Below are 15,500 nucleotides of genomic sequence, written 5' to 3'. Positions count from 1 at the left end.
GCGCACTTTCCTCAATGGGAGTAATGTATCAAACAGTCTACGCTTTGATCGTTCCCTGGAAGACCAGTAGTAGTTTCCGATGCACATCTGGAGGCCTTCTGTAATCTGTGGACCTTCAAATGTTGATGAAACACACAAATTGCGTCGGGATTGAATACAACAGTTACCATGCGCACTTTCCTGCATGGGAGTAATGTCTCTAACAATCTACGACATGATCGTTCCCTGGAAGACCAGTAGTAGTTTACGATGCACATCTGGAGTCTTTCTGTAATCTGTGTACTATCAGAGTGTTGATGAAACACAGAAATTGCATCTTGATTGAATACAACAGTCACCATGCGCACTTGCTCCATGTGAGTAATGTCACAAACGTTCTACGCTTTGATCGTTCCCTGGAAGACCAGTAGTAGTTTCCGATTCACATCTGGAGGCTCTCTGAAATCTGTGGACTATCAGACTGTTGATGAAACAGAGAAATTGCATCGGATTTAATACAACAGTCACCATGCGCACTTTCCTCCATGGTTGTAATGTCTCAAACAGTCTACGCTTTGATTGTTCCCTGGAAGACCAGTAGTAGTTTCCGATGCACATCTGGAGGCATTCTGTAATCTAAGGACCATCAGAGTGTTGTTGAATCACAGAAATTGCATCGGGATTGAATACAACAATCACTATGCGCAGTTTCCTCCATGGGAGTAATTTCTCAAACAGTCTACGCTTTGATTGTTCCCTGGAAAACCAGTAGTAGTTTGCGATGCTCATCTGGGGGCATTCTATAATCTGTGGACAATCAGAGTGTTGATGAGACACAGAAATTGCATCGGGATTGGATACAAGAGTCACCATGCGCACTTTCCTCCATGGGAGTAATGTCTCAAACAGTCTACGCTATGATCGTTCTTTGGAAGACCAGTAGTAGTTTCCTATGCACATCTGGAGGCATTCTGTAATCTGTGGACTTTCACAGTGTAGATGAAACAAAGAAATTTCATCGGGATTGAATACAAAAGTCACCATGCGAACTTTCCTCTATGGGAGTAATGTCTCAAACAGTCTTCGTTTACATCGTTCCCTGGAAGAGAAGTAGTAGTTCCGATGCACATCTGGAGGCATTCTGTAATGTGTGGACTATCAGAGTGTTGTCGAAACACAGAAATTGCATGGGGATTGAATACAGCAGTCACCATGGGCACTTTCCTCCTTGGGAGTAATGTCTCAAACAGTCTACGCTTTGGTCTTTCTCCGGAAGACCAGTAGTAGTTTCCGATGAACATCTGGAGGCATTCTGTAATCTGTGGACGTTCAAAGTGTAGATGAAACACAGAAATTTCATCGGGATTGAATACAACAGTCACCTTGCGCACTTTCCTAAATGGGAGTAATGTCTCAAACAGTTTACGTTTAGAACGTTCCCTGGAAGAGAAGTAGTAGTTTCCGATGTACATCTGGAGGCATTCTGTAATCTGTGGACCTTCAAAGTGTTGATGATACACAGAAATTGCATCGGGATTTAATACAACAGTCACCATGCGCCATTTTTCTCCGTAAGAGTAATGTCTCAAACAGTCTACGATTTAATCGTTCCCTGGAATACCAGTAGTAAATTCGGATGCACATCTGGAGCCATTCTGTAATCTGTGGACCTTCAAAGTGTTATGAAACACAGAAATTGCATCGGGATTGAATACAACAGTCACCATGCGCACTTTCCTCAATGGGAGTAATGTCTCAAACAGTCTACGCTTTGATCGTTCTCTGGAAGACCAGTAGTAGTTTCCGATGCACATCTGGAGACATTCTGTAATCTGTGGACCTTCAAATGTTGATGAAACACAGAAATTGCATCGGGATTTAATACAACAGTCACCATGCGGAGTTTTCTCCATGGGAGTAATGTCTCAAACAGTCTACGATTTTATCGCTCCCTGGAAGACCAGTAGTAGTTTCCGATGCACATCTGGAGACATTCTGTAATCTGTGGACCTTCATAGTGTTGTTGAAACACAGAAATTGGCTGGAGATTGAATACAACAGTCACCATGCGCACATTCCTCAATGGGAGTAATGTCACAAACAGTCTACGCTTTGATCGTTCCCTGGAAGACTAGTACTAGCTTCCGATGCACATCTGGGGGCATTCTGTAATCTGTGGACTATCAGAGTGTTGTTGAAACACAGAAATTGCATCGGGATTGAATACAACAGCCACCATGCGCACTTTCCTCCATGGGAGTAATGTCTCAAACTGTCATCGCTTTGATCGTTCCCTGAAGACCAGTGGTAGTTTCTGATGCACATCTGGAGGACTTCGGTAATCTGTGAACTATCAGAGTGTTGTTGAAACACAGAAATTGCATCGGGATTGAATACAGCAGTCACCATGGGCACTTTCCTCCTTGGGAGTAATGTCTCAAACAGTCTTCGCTTTGGTCGTTCTCTGGAAGACCAGTAGTAGTTTCCGATGAACATCTGGAGGCATTCTGTAATCTGTGGACGTTCAAAGTGTAGATGAAACACAGAAATTTCATCGGGATTGAATACAACAGTCACCTTGCGCACTTTCCTAAATGGGAGTAATGTCTCAAACAGTCTACGTTTACATCGTTCCCTGGAAGAGAAGTAGTAGTTTCCGATGTACATCTGGAGGCATTCTGTAATCTGTGGACTATCAGAGTGTTGTTGAAACACAGAAATTGCATTGGTATTGAATACAACAGTCAACATGCGGACTTTTCTCCATGGGAGTAATGTCTCAAACAGTCTACGCTTTTATCGTTCCCTGGAAGACCAGTAGTAGTTTCCGATGCACATCTGGTGACATTCTGTAATCTGTGGACCTTCAAAGTGTTGTTGAAACACAGAAATTGCCTGAAGATTGAATACAACAGTCACCATGCGCACTTTCCTCCGTTTGAGTAATGTCTCAAACAGTCTACGCTTTCATCGTTCCCTGGAAGACCAGTAGTAGTTTCCGATGCACATCTGGAGGCATTCTGTAATCTGTGGACTATCAGAGTGTTGTTGAAACATTGAAATTGCATTGGTATTGAATACAACAGTCAACATGCGCACTTTCCTCCATGGGAGAAATGTCTCAAGAAGTCTACGCTTTGATCGTTCCCTGGAAGACCAGTAGAAGTTTCCTATGCACATCTGGAGGCATTCTGTAATCTGTGGACCTTCAAAGTGTTGATGAAACACAGAAATTGCATCGGGATTGAATACAACAGTCACCATGCGCACTTTCCTAAATGGGAGTAATGTCACAAACAGTCTACGTTTACATCGTTCCCTGGAAGAGAAGTAGTAGTTTCCGATGTACATCTGGAGGCATTCTGTAATCTGTGGACCTTCAAAGTGTTGATGAAACACAGAAATTGCATCGGGATTGAATACAACAGTCACCATGCGCAATTTTCCTTCGTAAGAGTAATGTCTCAAACAGTCTACGATTTAATCGTTCACTGGAATACCAGTAGTAGTTTCGGATATACATCTGGAGCCATTCTGTATTCTGTGGACCTTCAAAGTGTTGATGAAACACAGAAATTGCATCGGGATTGAATACAACAGTCACCATGCGCACTTTCCTCAATGGGAGTAATGTATCAAACAGTCTACGCTTTGATCGTTCCCTGGAAGACCAGTAGTAGTTTCCGATGCACATCTGGAGGCATTCTGTAATCTGTGGACCATCAGAGTGTTGTTGAATCACAGAAATAGCATCGGGCTTGAATACAACAATCACTATGCGCACTTTCCTCCATGGGAATAATGTCTCAAGCAGTCTACGTTTTGATTGTTCCCTGGAAGACCAGTAGTAGTTTGCGATGCACATCTGGGGGCATTCTATAATCTGTGGACAATCAGAGTGTTGATGAGACACAGAAATTGCATCGGGATTGAATACAACATTCACCATGCGCACTTTCCTCAATGGGAGTAATGTCTCAAACAGTCTACGCTTTGATCGTTCCCTGGAAGACCAGTAGTAGTTTCCGATGCACATCTGGAGGCATTCTGTAATCTGTGGACCTTCAAATATTGATGAAACACAGAAATTGCATCGGGATTGGATACAAGAGTCACCATGCGCACTTTCCTCCATGGGAGTAATGTCTCAAACAGTCTACGCTATGACCGTTCTTTGGAAGACCAGTAGTAGTTTCCTATGCACATCTGGAGGCATTCTGTAATCTGTGGACTTTCACAGTGTAGATGAAACAAAGAAGTTTCATCGGGATTGAATACAACAGTCACCATGCGCACATTCCTCTATGGGAGTAATGTCTCAAACAGTCTTCGTTTACATCGTTCCCTGGAAGAGAGGTAGTAGTTTCCGATGTACATCTGGAGGCATTCTGTAATCTGTGGACCTTCAAAGTGTTGATGACACACAGAAATTGCATCGGGTTTGAATACAACAGTCACCATGCACAATTTTTCTCCGTAAGAGTAATGTCTCAAACAGTCTACGATTTAATCGTTCACTGGAATACCAGTAGTAGATTCGGATGCACATCTGGAGCCATTCTGTAATCTGTGGACCTTCAAAGTGTTGATGAAACACAGAAATTGCATCGGGATTGAATACAACATTCACCATGCGCACTTTCCTCAATGGGAGTAATGTCTCAAACAGTCTACGCTTTGATCGTTCCCTGGAAGACCAGTAGTAGTTTCCGATGCACATCTGGAGGCATTCTGTAATTTGTGGACCTTCAAATATTGATGAAACACAGAAATTGCATCGGGATTGAATACAACAGTCACCATGCGCACTTTCCTGCATGGGAGTAATGTCTCTAACAGTCTACGCCATGATCGTTCCCTGGAAGACCAGTAGTAGTTTACGATGCACATCTGGAGGCTTTCTGTAATCTGTGTACTATCAGAGTGTTGATGAAACACAGAAATTGCATCTTGATTGATTACAACAGTCACCATGCGCACTATCCTCCATGGGAGTAATGTCACAAACAGTCTACGCTTTGATCGTTCCCTGGAAGACCTGTAGTAGTTTCCGATTCACATCTTTAGGCACTCTGAAATCTGTGGACTATCAGACTGTTGATGAAACAGAGAAATTGCATCGGATTGAATACAACAGTCACCATGCGCACTTTCCTTCATGGTTGTAATGTCTCAAACAGTCTACGCTTTGATTGTTCCCTGGAAGACCAGTAGTAGTTTCCGATGCACATCTGGAGGCATTCTGTAATCTGTGGACCATCAGAGTGTTGTTGAAACACAGAAATTGCATCGGGATTGAATACAACAATCACTATGCTCACTTTCATCCATGGGAGTAATGTCTCAAACAGTCTACGCTTTGATTGTTCCCTGGAAAACCAGTAGTAGTTTGCGATGCACATCTGGGGGCATTCTATAATCTGTGGACAATCAGAGTGTTGATGAGACAGAGAAATTGCATCGGGATTGAATACAACAGTCACCTTGCGCACTTTCCTCCATGGGAGTAATGTCTCAAACAGTCTATGCTATGATCGTTCCCTGCAAGACCAGTAGTAGTTTCCGATGCACATCTGGAGGCATTCTGTAATCTGTGGACTTTCACAGTGTGGATAAAACAAAGAAATTTCATCGGGATTGAATACAACAGTCACCATGCGCACTTTCCTCTATGGGAGTAATGTCTCAAACAGTCTACGTTTACATCGTTCCCTGGAAGAGAAGTAGTAGTTTCCGATGTACATCTGGAGGCATTCTGTAATCTGTGGACCTTCAAAGTGTTGATGAAACACAGAAATTGCATCGGGATTGAATACAACAGTCACCATGCGGACTTTTCTCCATGGGAGTAATGTCTCAAACAGTCTATGCTTTTATCGTTCCCTGGAGACCAGTAGTAGTTTCCGATGCACATCTGGAGACATTCTGTAATCTGTGGACCTTCAAAGTGTTGTTGAAACAAAGAAATTGCCTGGAGATTGAATACAACAGTCACCATGCAAACTTTACTCCGTTTGAGTAATGTCTCAAACAGTCTACGCTTTGATCGTTCCCTGGAAGACCAGTAGTAGTTTCCGATGCACATCTGGAGGCATTCTGTAATCTGTGGACCATCAGAGTGTTGTTGAATCACAGATATTGCATCGGGATTGAATACAACAATCACTATGCGCACTTTCCTCCAAGGGAGTATTGTCTCAAACAGTCTACGCTTTGATTGTTCCCTGGAAGACCAGTAGTAGTTTGCGATGCACATCTGGGGGCATTCTATAATCTGTGGACAATCAGAGTGTTGATGAGACACAGAAATTGCATCGGGATTGAATACAAGAGTCACCATGCGCACTTTCCTCCATGGGAGTAATGTCTCAAACAGTCTACGCTATGATCGTTCTTTGGAAGACCAGTAGTAGTTTCCTATGCACATCTGGAGGCATTCTGTAATCTGTGGACTTTCACAGTGTGGATAAAACAAAGAAATTTCATCGGGATTGATTACAACAGTCACCATGCGCACTTTCTTCTATGGGAGTAAGGTCTCATACAGTCTACGTTTACATCGTTCCCTGGAAGAGAAGTAGTAGTTTCCGATGTATATCTGGAGGCATTCTGTAATCTGTGGACCTTCAAAGTGTTGATGAAACACAGAAATTGCATCGGGATTGAATACAACAGTCACCATGCGGACTTTTCTCCATGGGAGTAATGTCTCAAACGGTCTACGCTTTTATCGTTCCCTGGAAGACCAGTAGTAGTTTCCGATGCACATCTGGAGACATTCTGTAATCTGTGGACCTTCAAAGTGTTGTTGAAACACAGAAATTGCCTGGAGATTGAATACAACAGTCACCATGCGCACTTTCCTCCGTTTGAGTAATGTCTCAAACAGTCTACGCTTTGATCGTTCCCTGGAAGACCAGTAGTAGTTTCCGATGCACATCGGGAGGCATTCTGTAATCTTTGGACTATCAGAGTGTTGTTGAAACACAGAAATTGCATCGGGATTGAATACAACAGCTACCATGCGCACTTTTCTCCATGGGAGTAATGTCTCAAACTGTCATCGCTTTGATCGTTCCCTGAAGACCAGTGGTAGTTTCCGATGCACATCTGGAGGACTTCGGTAATCAGTGGACTATCAGAGTGTTGACGAGACACAGAAATTGCATCGGGATTTTATACATCAGTCACCATGCGCACTTTCCTCCATGGGAGTAATGTCTCAAACAGTCTACGCTTTGATCGTTCCCTGGAAGACCAGTAGTAGTTTCCGATGCACATCTGGAGGCATTCTGTAATCTGTGGACTATCAGAGTGTAGTTGAAACACAGAAATTGCATCGGTATTGAATACGACAGTCATCATGCCCACTTTCCTCCATAGGAGTAATGTCTCAAGCAGTCTACGCTTTGATCGTTCCCTGGAAGACCAGAAGTAGTTTCTGTTGCACATCTGGAGGCATTCTGTAATCTGTGGACTATCAGAGTGTTGTTGAAACACAGAAATTGCATCGGGATTGAATACAGCAGTCACTATGGGCACTTTCCTCCTCGGGAGAAATGTCTCATACAGTCTACGCTTTGGTCGTTCTCTGGAAGACCAGTAGTAGATTTCGATGCACATCTGGAGGCATTCTGTAATCTGTGGACTATCAGAGTGTTGTTGAAACACAGAAGTTGCATCGGGATTGAATACAGCAGACACCATGGGCACTTTCCTCCTTGGGAATAATGTCTCATACAGTCTACGCTTTGGTCATCTCTGGAAGACCAGTAGTAGATTTCGATGCACATCTGGAGGCATTCTGTAATCTGTGGACCTTCAAAGTGTTGTTGAAACACAGAAATTGCCTGGAGATTGTATACAACAGTCACCATGCTCACTTTACTCCGTTTGAGTAATGTCTCAAACAGTCTACGCTTTGATCGTTCCCTGGAAGACCAGTAGTAGTTTCCGATGCACATCTGGAGGCATTCTGTAATCTGTGGACTATCAGAGTGTTGTTGAGACATAGAAATTGCATTGGTATTGAATACAACAGTCAACATGCGCACTTTCCTCCATGGGAGAAATGTCTCAAGAAGTCTACGCTTTGATCGTTCCCTGGAAGACCAGTAGAAGTTTCCTAAGCACATCTGGAGGCATTCTGTAATCTATGGACCTTCAAAGTGTAGATGAAACACCGAAATTGCATCGGGATTGAATAAAACAGTCACCATGCGCACTTTCCTCCATGGTTGTAATGTCTCAAACAGTCTACGATTTGATTGTTCCCTGGAAGACCAGTAGTAGTTTCCGATGCACATCTGGAGGCATTCTGTAATCTGTGGACCATCAGAGTGTCGTTGAATCACAGAAATTGCATCGGGATTGAATACAACAATCACTATGCGCACTTTCCTCCAAGGGAGTAATGTCTCAAACAGTCTACGCTTTGATTGTTCCCTGGAAGACCAGTAGTAGTTTGCGATGCACATCTGGGGGCATTCTATAATCTGTGGACAATCAGAGTGTTGATGAGACACAGAAATTGCATCGTGATTGAATACAAGAGTCACCATGCGCACTTTCCTCCATGGGAATAATGTCTCAAACATCTACGCTATGATCGTTCTTTGGAAGACCAGTAGTAGTTTCCTATGCACATCTGGAGGCATTCTGTAATCTGTGGACTTTCACAGTGTAGATGAAACAAAGAAATTTCATCGGGATTGAATACAACAGTCACCATGCGCACTTCCCTCTATGGGAGTAATGTCTCAAACAGTCTTCGTTTACATCGATCCCTGGAAGAGAAGTAGTAGTTTCCGATGTACATCTGGAGGCAATCTGTAATCTGTGGACGTTCAAAGTGTAGATAAAACACAGAAATTTCATCGGGATTGAATACAACAGTCACCTTACGCACTTTCCTAAATGGGAGTAATGTCTCAAACAGTCTACGTTTACATCGTTCCCTGGAAGAGAAGTAGTAGTTTCCGATGTACATCTGGAGGCATTCTGTAATCTGTGGACCTTCAAAGTGTTGATGAAACACAGAAATTGCATCGGGATTGAATACAACAGTCACCATGCGGACTTTTCTCCATGGGAGTAATGTCTCAAACGGTCTACGCTTTTATCGTTCCCTGGAAGACCAGTAGTGGTTTCCGATGCACATCTGGAGACATTCTGTAATCTGTGGACCTTCAAAGTGTTGTTGAAACACAGAAATTGCCTGGAGATTGAATACAACAGTCACCATGCGCACTTTCCTCCGTTTGAGTAATGTCTCAAACAGTCTACGCTTTGATCGTTCCCTGGAAGACCAGTAGTAGTTTCCGATGCACATCTGGAGGCATTCTGTAATCTGTGGACTATCAGAGTGTTGTTGAAACACAGAAATTGCATTCGTATTGAATACAACAGTCAACATGCGCACTTTCCTCCATGGGAGAAATGTCTCAAGAAGTCTACGCTTTGATCGTTCCCTGGAAGACCAGTAGAAGTTTCCTATGCACATCTGGAGGCATTCTGTAATTTTTGGACCTTCAAAGTGTAGATGAAACACAGAAATTGCATCGGGATTGAATACAACAGTCACCATGCGTACTTTCCTGCATGGGAGTAATGTCTCTAACAGTCTACGCCATGATCGTTCCCTGGAAGACCAGTAGTAGTTTACGATGCACATCTGGAGGCTTTCTGTAATCTGTGTACTATCAGAGTGTTGATGAAACACAGAAATTGCATCTTGATTGATTACAACAGTCACCATGCACACTTTCCTCCATGGGAGTAATGTCACAAACAGTCTACGCTTTGATCGTTCCCTGGAAGACCAGTAGTAGTTTCCGATTCACATCTTTAGGCACTCTGAAATCTGTGGACTATCAGACTGTTGATGAAACAGAGAAATTGCATCGGATTGAATACAACAGTCACCATGCGCACTTTCCTTCATGGTTGTAATGTCTCAAACAGTCTACGCTTTGATTGTTCCCTGGAAGACCAGTAGTAGTTTCCGATGCACATCTGGAGGCATTCTGTTATCTGTGGACCATCAGAGTGTTGTTGAAACACAGAAATTGCATCGGGATTGAATACAACAATCACTATGCGCACATTCATCCATGGGAGTAATGTCTCAAACAGTCTACGCTTTGATTGTTCCCTGGAAGACCAGTAGTAGTTTGCGATGCACATCTGGGGGCATTCTATAATATGTGGACAATCAGAGTGTTGATGAGACACAGAAATTGCATCGGGATTGAATACAACAGTCACCATGCGCACTTTCGTCCATGGGAGTAATGTCTCAAACAGTTTATGCTATGATCGTTGCCTGCAAGACCAGTAGTAGTTTCCGATGCACATCTGGAGGCATTCTGTAATCTGTGGACTTTCACAGTGTGGATAAAACAAAGACATTTCATCGGGATTGATTACAACAGTCACCATGCGCACTTTCCTCTATGGGAGTAATGTCTCAAACAGTCTACGTTTACATCGTTCCCTGGAAGAGAAGTAGTAGTTTCCGATGTACATCTGGAGGCATTCTGTAATCTGTGGACCTTCAAAGTGTTGATGAAACACAGAAATTGCATCGGGATTGAATACAACAGTCACCATGCGGACTTTTCTCCATGGGGGTAATGTCTCAAACGGTCTACGCTTTTATCGTTCCCTGGAAGACCAGTAGTAGTTTCCGATGCACATCTGGAGACATTCTGTAATCTGTGGACCTTCAAAGTGTTGTTGAAACACAGAAATTGCCTGGAGATTGAATACAACAGTAACCATGCGCACTTTCCTCCATGGGAGTAATGTCTCAAACAGATTACGCTTTGATCGTTGCCTGGAAGACCAGTAGTAGTTTCCGATGCACATCTGGTGGCGTAATGTAATCTGTGGACTATCAGAGTGTTGATGAAACACAGAGATTGCATCGGGATTGAATACAACAGACAATATGCGCACTTTCCTCCATGGGAGAAATGTCTCAAGAAGTCTACGCTTTAATCGTTCCATGGAAGACCAGTAGAAGTTTCCTATGCACATCTGGAGGCATTCTGTAATCTGTGGACCTTCAAAGTGTAGATGAAACACAGAAATTGCATCGGGATTGAATACAACAGTCACCATGCGGACTTTCCTCCATGGGTGTAATGTCTCAAACAGTCTACGCTATGATCGTTCCCTGGAAGACTAGTACTAGCTTCCGATGCACATCTGGAGGCATTCTGTAATCTGTGGACTATCAGGGTGTTGTTGAAACACAGAAATTGCATCGGGATTGAATACAACAGCCACCATGCGCACTTTTCTCCATGGGAGTAATGTCTCATACAGTCTACGCTTTGGTCGTTCTCTGGAAGACCAGTAGTAGATTTCGATGCACATCTGGAGGCATTCTGTAATCTGTGGACTATCAGAGTGTTGATAAAACACAGAAATTGTATCGCAATTGAATACAACAGTATCCATGCGCACTTTCCTCCATGGGAGTAATTTCTCAAACAGTTTACACTTTGATCGTTCCCTGGAAGACCAGTAGCAGATTCCGATGCACATCTGGGGGCATTCTATATTCTGTGGACAATCAGAGTGTTGATGAAACACAGAAATTGCATCGGGATTAAGTACAACAGTCACCATACGCACTTTCCTCAATGGGAGTAATGTCTCAAACAGTCTACGCTTCGATCGTTCAATGGAAGACCAGTAGTAGTTTCCGATGAACTCCTGGAGGCATTCTGTAATCTGTGGACGTTCAAAGTGTAGATGAAACACAGAAATTTCATCGGGATTGAATACAACAGTCACCTTGCGCACTTTCCTAAATAGGAGTAATGTCTCAAACAGTCTACGTTTACATCGTTTCCCTGGAAGAGAAGTAGTAGTTTCCGATGTACATCTGGAGGCATTCTGTAATCTGTGGACCTTCAAATGTTGATGAAACACAGACATTGCATCTGGATTGAATACAACAGTCACTATGCGCAATTTCCTCCATGGGAGTAATGTCTCAAACTGTCTACGATTTGATCGTTCCCTGGTAAACCAGTAGTAGTTTCCGATGCACATCTGGAGGCTTTCTGTAATCTGTGGACTATCAGAGTGTTGATGAAACACAGAAATCGCATCGGGATTGAATACAACAGTTACCATGCGCACTTTCCTCCATGGGAGTAATGTCTCAAACAGTCTACGCTTTGATCGTTCACTGGAAGACCAGTAGTAGTTTCCGATTCACAGCTGGAGGCACTGAGTAATCTGAGGACTATCAGACTGTTGATGAAACACAGAAATTGCATCGGGATTGAATACAACAGTCACCATGTGCACTTTCCTCCATGGGAGTAATGTCTCAAACAGTCTACGCTTTGATCGTTCCCTGGATGAACAGTAGTAGATTCCGATGCACATCTGGAGGCATTCTGTAATCTGTGGACCATCAGAGTGTTGTTGAAACACAGAAATTGCATCGGGATTGAATACAACAGTCACTATGCGCACTTTCCTTCATGGGAGTAATGTCTCAAACAGTCTACGCTTTGATCGTTCCCACTAAGACCAGTAGTAGTTTTCGATGTACATCTGGAGGCATCCTGTAATCTAAGGACTATCAGAGTGTTGATGAAACACAGAAATTGCATCGGCATTGAATACAACAATCACTATGCGCACTTTCCTCCATGGGAGTAATGTCTCAAACAGTCTACGCTTTGATCGTGCCCTGGAAGACCAGTAGTAGTTTCCGTTGCACATCTGGAGGCATTCTGTAATCTGTGGACTTTCAAAGTGTTGATGAAACACAGAAAGTGCTTCGGGATAGAATACAACAGTCACCATGCGCACTTTCCTCCTTTGGAGTAATGTCTCAACAGTCATCGCTTTGATCGTTCCCTGGAAGACCAGTAGAAGTTTCCGATGCACATCTGGAGGCATTCTGTAATCTGCGGACTATCAGAGTTTTGTTGAAACACAGAAATTGAATCGGGATTGAATACAACAGTCACCATGCGCACTTTCCTCCATGGGAGTAATGTCTCAAACAGTCTACGCTTTGGTCGTGCCCTGGAAGACCAGTAGTAGTTTCCGTTGCCCATCTGGAGGCATTCTGTAATCTGTGGACTTTCAAAGTGTTGATGAAACACAGAAAGTGCTTCGGGATAGAATACAACAGTCACCATGCGCACTTTCCTCCTTTGGAGTAATGTCTCAACAGTCATTGATTTGATCGTTCCCTGGAAGACCAGTAGTAATTTCCGATGCACATCTGGAGGCATTCTGTAATCTGTGGACCTTCAAAGTGTTGATGAAACACAGAAATAGCATTTTACTTGAGTACAACAGTCACCATGCGCACTTTCCTAAATGGGAGTAATGTCTCAAACAGTCTACGCTTTGATCGTTCCCTGGAAGACCAGTAGTAGTTTCCGTTGCACATCTGGAGGCATGCTGTAATCTGTGGACGTTCAAAGTGTTGATGAAACACAGAAATTGCCTCGGGATTGAATACAACAGTCACCATGAGCACTTTACTCCATGGGAGTAATGTCTCAATCATTTTACGCTTTGATCGTTCCCTGGAAGACCATTAGTAGTTTCCGAAGCACATCTGGAAGCATTCTGTAATCTGTGGACTATCAGAGTGTTGTTGAAACACAGAAATTGCATCGGGATTGAATACAACAGCCACCATGCGCACTTTCTTCTATGGGAGTAATGTCCCAAACAGTCTACGCTTTGATCGTTTCCTGGAAGACCAATAGTAGTTTCCGATGCACATCTGGATACATTCTGTAATCTGTGGACCTTCAAAGTGTTGATGAAACACAGAAACTGCATCGGGATTGATACAACAGTTACCATGCGCACTTCAGTACGTGGGAGTAATGTCTCAAACAGTCTACGATTTGATCGTTCCCTGGAAGACCAGTAGTAGTTTCGAATCACATCTGGAGGCATTCTGTAATCTGTGGACTATTAGAGTGTTGATGAAACACCGAAATTGCATCGGGATTGAATACAACAGTCACCATGCGAACTTTCCTCCGTGGGAGTAATGTCTCAAGCAGTCTACGCTTTGTTCGTTCCCTGGGAGACCAGCAGTAGTTTCCGATGAACATCTGGAGGCATCCTGTAATCTGTGGACTATCAGAGTGTTGATGAAACACAGAAATTGCATCGGCATTGAATACAACAATCACTATGCGCACTTTCCTCCATGGGAGTAATGTCTCAAACAGTCTACGCTTTGATCGTTCCCTGGAAGACCAGTAGTAGTTTCCGATGCACATCTGGAGGCATTCATTTATCTGCGGACCATCAGAGTGTTGTAGAAACACAGAAATTGCATCGGGATTGAATACAACAGTCACCATGCGCACTTTCGTCCATGGGAGTGGTGTCCCAAACTGTCTACTCTTTGATCGTTCCCTGGAAGATCAGTAGTTGTTTCCGATGTACATCTGGAGGCATCCTGTAATCTGTGGACTATCAGAGTGTTGATGAAACGATGCACATCTGGAGGCGTTCTGTAGTCTGTGGACAATCAGGGTGTTGATGAAACACAGAAATTTCAGCGGGATTGAATACTACAGCCACCATGCGCACTTTCCTCTATGGGAGTAATGTCTCAAACAGTCTACGCTTTGATCGTTTCCAGGAAGACCAATAGTAGTTTCCGAAGCACATCTGGAAGCATTCTGTAATCTGTGGACTATCAGATTGTTGTTGAAACACAGAAATTGCATCGGGATTGAATACAACAGCCACCATGCGCACTTTCCTCTATGGGAGTAATGTCTCAATCATTTTACATTTTGATCGTTCCCTGGAAGACCATTAGTAGTTTCCGAAGCACATCTGGAAGCATTCTGTAATCTGTGGACTATCAGAGTGTTGTTGAAACACAGAAATTGCATCGGGATTGAATACAACAGCCACCATGCGCACTTTCCTCTATGGGAGTAATGTCTCAAACAGTCTACTCTTTGATCGTTTCCAGGAAGACCAATAGTAGTTTCTGATGCACATCTGGATACATTCTGTAATCTGTGGACCTTCAAAATGTTGATGAAACACAGAAACTGCATCGGGATTGATACAACAGTCACCATGCGCACTTCCCTACATGGGAGTAATGTCTCAAACAGTCTACGATTTGATCGTTCCCTGGAAGACCAGTAGTAGTTTAGAATCACATCTGGTGGCATTCTGTAATCTGTGGACTATCAGAGTGTTGATGAAACACCGAAATTGCATCGGGATTGAATACAACAGTCACCATGCGCACTTTCCTCCATGGGAGTATTGTCTCAAACAGTCTACGCTTTGATCATTCCCTGGAAGACCAGTACTAGTTTCCGATGCACATCTGGAGGCCTCCTGTAATCTGTGGACCTTCAAAGTGTTGATAAAACGGTGCACATCTGGAGGCATTCTGTAACCTGTAGACTATCAGAGTGTTGATGAAACACAGAAATTTCATCGGAATTGAATTGAACAGTCACCATGCGCACTTTCCTCCATGG

This window comes from Schistocerca gregaria, chromosome 3 (assembly GCF_023897955.1).
Source record: "Schistocerca gregaria isolate iqSchGreg1 chromosome 3, iqSchGreg1.2, whole genome shotgun sequence".
NCBI lineage: Eukaryota > Metazoa > Arthropoda > Insecta > Orthoptera > Acrididae > Schistocerca > Schistocerca gregaria.
Note: the sequence above shows the minus strand (reverse complement) of the source record.